Below are 7,595 nucleotides of genomic sequence, written 5' to 3'. Positions count from 1 at the left end.
AGTTATGGTTAGTTTTCACAAGAATCTGCTCAAGAAAGTAAATTTGGCTGTAAAGTGGGTTGGAATAGAAGCACACAGTGAATCTTTAGCCCGAAGCAGTATAGGTTGGAAAGAGTGCCAACAAGAATCAACCCAAAAGTAGCAAAATATTATGTTCCTAAAATAAAGGGAAGGTATCACCAAAAGAGTTGAAAGTAGACCTTCAAACCTTATCTTGTAAAGGTGCATCCTATCAATTAGCTCAAAGGGTCAAATATGTCCGAATAAACAGTTCGCACACCACTTTCCCCTTTTTTTTTGTCGGGCAAGCCTTCTCTGGTAGCTCCTTATGCTTAGATACCCATTAGAATTAGTAACCGTCACGGCAGCATTATGTAAAACATAATGATACTTCACCTGCCTAGTGGTGTACACGGCCGTACCCTCGTGATGGAATAGGAGTATCCCCGATGCATGAGTACAAATAATGCATGAGATCCTAATATTTTTCCATTTTCAACATTATTAAATATAACCCCGTTATCGTTTCTCATTTATATTATATCATTTCTCATTTTTTCAGTCCTCATATCATACATAATTCTAACGAAGTTATATTTCATGTCATTTATCGTGGTTTTATGTTATTCATATCATATACAATCTAGGAGATGCTTCTAACATAACATTTCATCATATACATATCATAACATACCATATTGCATCACAATATATCATATCATAAATATGTCAATTTATCACATATCTTGTACCATTACTTATTTCATATCATTTTTATATCATGTCCCAACAGGTGCATTATGCCAATCTAATTGGGTTATCCTAGACTCTCAGTGCACCTACTACCAATAACTTGAAGAAAAACGTTTTTTGTTGTGTAAGGTTTTAAATCACACGGAAAGAAAAACAATCTTAGAAACCCTTTTTAACATTTAGATTTGGAAATCAAAAAGAGCAAATAAGAAAAGGGGATACCTGTGTGTTACAGCAGCGCCTACATCATGTCTTTCGCATTCCACCTTCTTTTTCGGTTCAGCTCGAACACGGTCAAAACACCATATCCTTGTTTTCAAAAAAATTTCTCGAGAGTAGGCCAAAAACTGTTAACCATCAAAGCATATGAAAAATGCTAAATGATATAATGGATGTCCTAAGTTTCAAGAATCCAATCACGACTGAGAAACAAGCCAGATATGTGTCATATTTGAGCTTTCACGACTCAAGTTTAATGCTAGCAGATATTGTCATATTTGAGCTTTCACTCAAGGTTTTTAAAACGAGGTTTCTACACCTTTATAAAGAATATTTCGTTCAGCTCTCCAACAAATGTGAGATCTCATAGTTCACCCCTTTTGGGGTCCAGCGTTGACACACTGCCTCGTGTCCAACCCCTTTGAGGATCAGCCTCCTCGCTGGCACATCAACCAGCGTCTAGTTCTATAATACCATTTGCAACCGCCCCAAACCTAGTAATATAGCCAAAAACATCTCCAATTATATAAAAAGAAAGATTATAATCTTCATAAGGATACTAATGGTTAAAGGCTAGTCACAATGCTCTGGCATCTCCTTTCATTAAAATCAAGGAAAATAAATCATGAATGTCTCCAGGCATGATACTATTCCAACCAAAACTGTCCAAGACAAACTACCATTATCGTTGAGCAAAATTTCAAGAGCGGAGAGCCGGATAGATGGCAACGAGTTTCTGACTCAAATCAGTATACATTAAGAGTTGTCCTTTGATATTGAGAAGAGAATCGACACTCCAATCTTATGCGTTTAATCAATAATCATCGGACGAGTCCGATTCAGGGTAATTTTACTATTGTTCTTCTACTAAGAACCAAGGGTATGTATAATGTTCAACTCAGAGTTGATTATCCAAATGAATTCAGATTACTAAAAACAACATAAACAAAAACTTAGTTCAGAGAACCTTACGGGTAGCCTAGACTTCAAATTTCACGATAAAATTAGGTTAATTCAATTCCAGAACAATTTGATGCCATGCTTTAACGATAATTATGTTTCTTAGCAGACAAATTAATTTGAATTTCCAGGGAACCTTACATGCCTGTAGAATTGATGCAGACGAATAATACAAGTCCGCTTCAGCAGTCGAACTTCCTCGACCATCAAGAACTTATCGGGCTTCAACCTTCATGATGACTGAAGGAACGAATTTCCTTACATGATTCAACTGCTTGATTAAAGAACAACAGAAACAGATAAGCGATTAGATGGAAAAGATATAACAAATTTCAAACAATTACAATTGATCAACTAAAAGTAATTGAAATCATGGTTCCAAGATCCCTAGTCACATCGCGAAGCATTTGGAAACCGCAATCATGAATTCGACGTCAAGACGAAGTAAGTAAATAGATGTTATACCGGCATTTTCTAAAATTTTGGCCCTAGCAGCAGCATCCATCGCATCCGCGATTTTGCAGAAGAGCTTGCGCTTTGTATTCATGCTTCTTGTTCATCTCAAAATCATGGAGAAAATACAGAGATTTCGCCTTCAAAGCACAAAGTGTACTCTCTCTGAAAACTAGCACATCACGCTAACTTGCTACCATTGGACATCGATCGATGCGACCTTCTGTATACTACAGAGACCTCCATGATATCGCCCACTGCACACAGCCACTCCGCTTTAATGATTCCGCAGTCTATAGATATATATATATATATATATATATATATATATAGTCGTTGGGAAAAATTCTGACCGTTGAGGACGTTTTGAATATACAACTTTTACGTGTTTTTATTCAAAATTTTGTTTTTAATAATGTAAAGTCATAAAATATTTATTTATTTATTTTTAAACGTTTAATTAAGTTTTATAAATGGTTAGAAACAATTTTAAAAATATAATTATAATTATTTTATAAAGCAAAAATATATACTTTAAAAATTACAATAAATTTAGGTTAAGTCCGTTTAAAATAATACTTTTTTGAACGTCTCTATTTTGTACAATTTTGTATAGTAAAAAATTTAAAACTTTTATAAATAAATTTAAATTATATGTCTATTATAGTAAATGGAAGAATTTTTAATTTATTTTAAACTTTAGAAAATTTTTAAAAGTTTAGAGACTAAATAGGCATCAAAGACTAAATTTGTAATTTAACTTTTTTAAAATATTAAATTACAAATTTAGTCGGGATTCTTATTTTTGTTTCTATCAAATCTAAACCTTAAAACATATTTAAAAAGTTAAAATTTCAATTTTTATATTGAATGAGTTTTGAACTTTGAAAATTATCAATAAATTTCTATAAATTTTGGATTTCGTGCCTAATAAATTTCTCAATTTTTTATTTTGGGTCTAAAAAAATGTTAATATTTCGTGAATTTATTAGAAATGGTTAATATTTAGTTTCAAAATACCTTTGATTTTAAGGGTTTAAAAAATACCTTTTAAATTTTCTAAAATTTTGTTAGTACCTAAATTAAAAAAAAAAACTTCAAAAATATTTTGAAATTTGAATTTTTTAAAGAAATTGAAGGCTCCTTATGAAATTTTTTTAACATTTAAGGGTGTTATATATATATATATATATATATATATATATATATATATATATATATATTTATTTATTTATTTATTTATTAATTAAGTTCAAAGATATGAAAATATTGAAAATTTATGGATATTTTTTAAATAAATATCAAAATTTAAGAGTATTATCCTTAATTAATGTTTTAAAAATAAAATATTTTTTGAAAAATGAATAACCAATCATATTTAATTTCTAGTCTTATAAAAATTTATAACAGCTTTTAAAATCTAACTTCCAAATAACCCTTTGTGATTCAAAGTTCTAGCAAATAAACTTTTACTCTTGAATAATTTAGGCAACAGATAATCAACATCCCTCCCTACCAGCATACATATTTTTCATAAACTCTCATGCTACAACAAATGCACTCGACGAACCCGTGAAATGTCGAATCGATCCTAAGAGATTTTTGGCTGCTCCAAAATGCCTGATTCTGTAGACACCCGACACTGCGGTCTGCGGTATTTGCCACTCTATGGTTGCGAGACTTTGAGGACTAAGTCGAGAAGGTCTCGACCACTTAAAGCGTAAGCAGAAGTCGTCGTCGTCGTAACTTGGAACCCAAGTATCCTTCTTTTGGAGGATTTCAACAAGAGCAAATGTACCTTCGGTCATCAGATCGTTTCGAGGGCATCCCGACCAGAAGGTTACTGTCACCAAGTCACCTCGTTTGAAGGTGGAGTTAAGGGGAACATCAGATTTCACGTCCCCGAAACTCACTCCGAACGGGGTCGCATCCATGACAACCGGTGTGAGCAGGCTTATTTGCTTAGCAAGGAGATCAGGGGGCTGTGGCCCTGGCTCAACAGGCCTGCCATCAATGAGGGATTGAGCAAGCTTCCTGAACTCTTGTATGTAGGCATCCAATGTATGTGGACCGTATAATGTGGAGGCACCCTGACAACCAACCAAGATCTTATTTTAGTGCATTTAACTCCTAAAAGTTTTCAAAAGGTCTATTTTAGATTCTGTCTAAAAACTTTTTGAAGTATTGTTTACCGGGATAGTGAAAATCTCTTCTAGCAGATGCATTTTAAAATATTAAGGAAAAATTCATAAGTAAAAGCCAAAAAATGACAATATTTACTAGCAGTGGGTGTGAGCCGTTACAAATGGTATCAGAGCTAGACACCGGGCGATGTGCTAGCGAAGATGCTGAGCCTCGAAAGGGGATGAACATCAAGCGGTGTACCAACGAGGATGCTATGTCCCGAAGAGGGGTAGATTGTGAGATCCCACATCTATTGGAGATGGGAACGAAACATTCTTGAGTGTGAAAACATTTTTTATAAGGGTGTGAAAACATTCTTTATAAAGGTGTGAAAACCTCTCCTTACTTTGAGCGGAAGTACGGGAGGGAAAGTTCAAAGAGGACAATATCTACTAGCGCTAGGCTTGGACCGTTACATTATAATTTTTGGACATCCATTAAAGTCATATACATAGCTAAAGTTGGTATTCTATCTAGTTGGTATTCTATGAGATAGTCGGGAATTCTATGAGATAGTCGGGAAGAACGCAAAAATGATTACTTTTAAAAGTTTAGAGACCAAAAATAAAACATTAGATGCTAACCTCGTATCTTTGCATCTCATATTCTTCAAAGGTGGTGACGTACTGAGAATATGTATTAGTCAGGCCAGCTATGACAACATGAACATTACCATTGAACTCTCTCTTGCCTCCAGTACTTAACACCGTTTTTACAGCATCCCGAAGCCTTCTCCCAGCCATCGTCGTGAATTCTATTAAACATTTTTAAAAAATTAATCACAACCGCCCAAACCTACCGCCCGCTGATATTGTCATCTTTGGGCTTTTCCTTTCAAGCTTCCCTCAAGGTTTTTAAGACGTGTCTTTTAGGGAGATGTTTCCACACCCTTATAAAGAATGTTACTTCCCTATCCAACCGATGTGGGATCTCACAATCCACCCCCCTTCGATGTTACAAATGGTACCAGAGCCAAACACTGGATGGTGTGTCAGCGAGGACACTGAGCCCCGGTGGGGGTGAATTGTGAGATCCCACATTGATCGGAGAGGGGAACGAGTGCCACCGACGATGCTCGACCCCGAATAGAGTGAATTGTAAAATCCCACATCAGTTGGAAAGGAGAACGAAACATTCTTTATAAGAGTGTGGAAACCTATCACTAGAAGACGCGTTTTAAAAACTTCAAGCGAAAGTAAAAAAAGGACAATATTTACTAGCGGTGAACCGTGATAAAAAAAACTTTTAAAGACACTATTAACAGTGTAGAAGTAAAATCTATCATGATTTGTCATTAAGCATTTATTAAAACGAATTATAATAAGAGGTTTAAATGATAACTTCCCACTGAGTTTCTTATATCGAAGCCCCACCTATCTTTGTCTCCAACTGAGGTCAGATCAAAGGCTAAATGGGCCTAGTAATCATGGTTACGTCTAAGACTTGAGAGTCAGTGCCCATTAAATTACACTAAGTGGATTAGTCTTTTCATTCTACCTAATCTACAAATTAATTATAAAATGAAGTGAACTAAAAGATGAGAAATTGTTACTATACCTCCAGGTACACCAAGAATGACAAGCTGCCCAATGCGGAGAATTTGAATTGGAAGAATTGAGGGCTGAAAAGTTATTTGACAAAGAAAATTGTAAGTAAAATGTAAGGATCCATACAAGAAAATTGTAATATGCAGTGTTAGTGTTTCTTGAGGATTGTCGGGAGACTCTAGAGGAGTCCGACATCGGTTAATTACGTCTTCATTGGCATGAGGCCTTTTGGTGAAACCAAAAGCAGAGCCACGAGAGCTTAAGCTCAAAGTGGACATATCATACCACTCTAGGGTCTGTGGTTCATAACATAGTATCAGAGTCATGCCCTTAACTTAGCCATGTCAATAGAATCCTCAAATATCGAACAAAAAAGTTGTGAGCTCGAAGATGTAGTCAAAAGTGACTCAAGTGTCGAACAAATGATGTATTTTGTTTGAAAGCTCTAAAGAAGGAGTCGAGTCTCGATTATGGGAAGGCTGTTCGAGGGCTCCATAGGCCTCAGGGGAGGCTCTATAGTGTACTTTATTTGAGGGGAGGATTGTTGGGAGAGGAGTCCCACGTCGGCTAATTAAGGAATTAATCATGGGTTTATAAGTAATGAATACATCTCCATTGGTACGAGGCCTTTTGGGTAAGCTCAAAGCAAAGAAAGCCACGAGAGCTCATGCTAAAAGTAGACAATATCCTACCATTGTGAAGAGTCGTTATTCCTAAAAGTATATATGTATATATGTATATATATATAATATATATATATATATATATATAGAATATATGCAACACTTACAGCCCAGTCATATGGTATCTTCATTTCGCCAGTGTCAAGCAGAATGGGCTTGGGACTTTGACAAGCAATTTGTTTGCTGCCTGGTGTTTTAAGTAAATTCCGTACCAACTTCCAAAAAGCATTGCCCTCGAATGATTAGAAAAGGCAAAAAAAAATGAAATATCAGGATATTTGTGTGAAGAACTGCTTTCCAAAATATATGAATAAATCATAGAAACCTTGTCATCTCCTTGCTTAAAATCAAATGCTCCAGGTCCATCAGTTGTCCCAGCTGCAAATGCAAACCCCATAGCTGCAGGACAAGTTTTTACGACCTCGGTAGCTCCTCCCGGTTTAGTAACAGACACTTCGAGCTGGGAAAAGTCTACGTAAGAGTGACGATAATCCACCGTTCCCTTGAGCTGTTCCGACGCTTTACTGAACAAATCCACGGCTTTTCTGAATTGCCTCTCACCGATAATACGTGTACTTTCGAACTCATCAGGGTAGCTGCAAGTTAAAGTACATGACAACGGTTGAGGATTGTTGGGAGGGAATCCCACATTGGCTAATTTAGGGAATGGTCATAAGTTTATAGGTAAGAAATACATCTCCATTGGAACGAGGCCTTTTGGGAAGCCTAAAGTAAAGCCACGAGAGCTTATGCTCAAAGTGGACAAATATCATACCATTGTGGAGAGTCGTGATTC

General features: G+C 35.7%; 1 long non-coding RNA gene and 1 pseudogene across 2 annotated transcripts; both read right to left on the bottom strand.

Moving 5' to 3' along the window:
* Window positions 1-751: 751 nt before the first annotated feature.
* On the bottom strand, window positions 752-2,647 carry LOC111785266. 2 transcript variants are annotated; one of them, XR_002813643.1, is made up of 3 exons: window positions 2,398-2,647; window positions 2,074-2,206; window positions 752-1,062 (listed from the first exon to the last, which is right to left on the bottom strand). It is a non-coding gene; the product is annotated as an uncharacterized LOC111785266 (long non-coding RNA). The 2 variants fall into 2 exon arrangements; XR_002813642.1 differs by lacking the exon at window positions 752-1,062 and adding an exon at window positions 1,428-1,466.
* A 1,193-nt stretch (window positions 2,648-3,840) lies between these two features.
* LOC111785264 overlaps window positions 3,841-7,595 on the bottom strand; it is a 7,304-nt pseudogene continuing 3,549 nt past the window's right edge.

This window comes from Cucurbita pepo, unplaced genomic scaffold, assembly GCF_002806865.2.
Source record: "Cucurbita pepo subsp. pepo cultivar mu-cu-16 unplaced genomic scaffold, ASM280686v2 Cp4.1_scaffold000424, whole genome shotgun sequence".
NCBI lineage: Eukaryota > Viridiplantae > Streptophyta > Magnoliopsida > Cucurbitales > Cucurbitaceae > Cucurbita > Cucurbita pepo.
The sequence above is the reverse complement of the archived record's forward strand: the minus strand, read 5'-3'. Positions and strand labels throughout refer to the sequence as shown.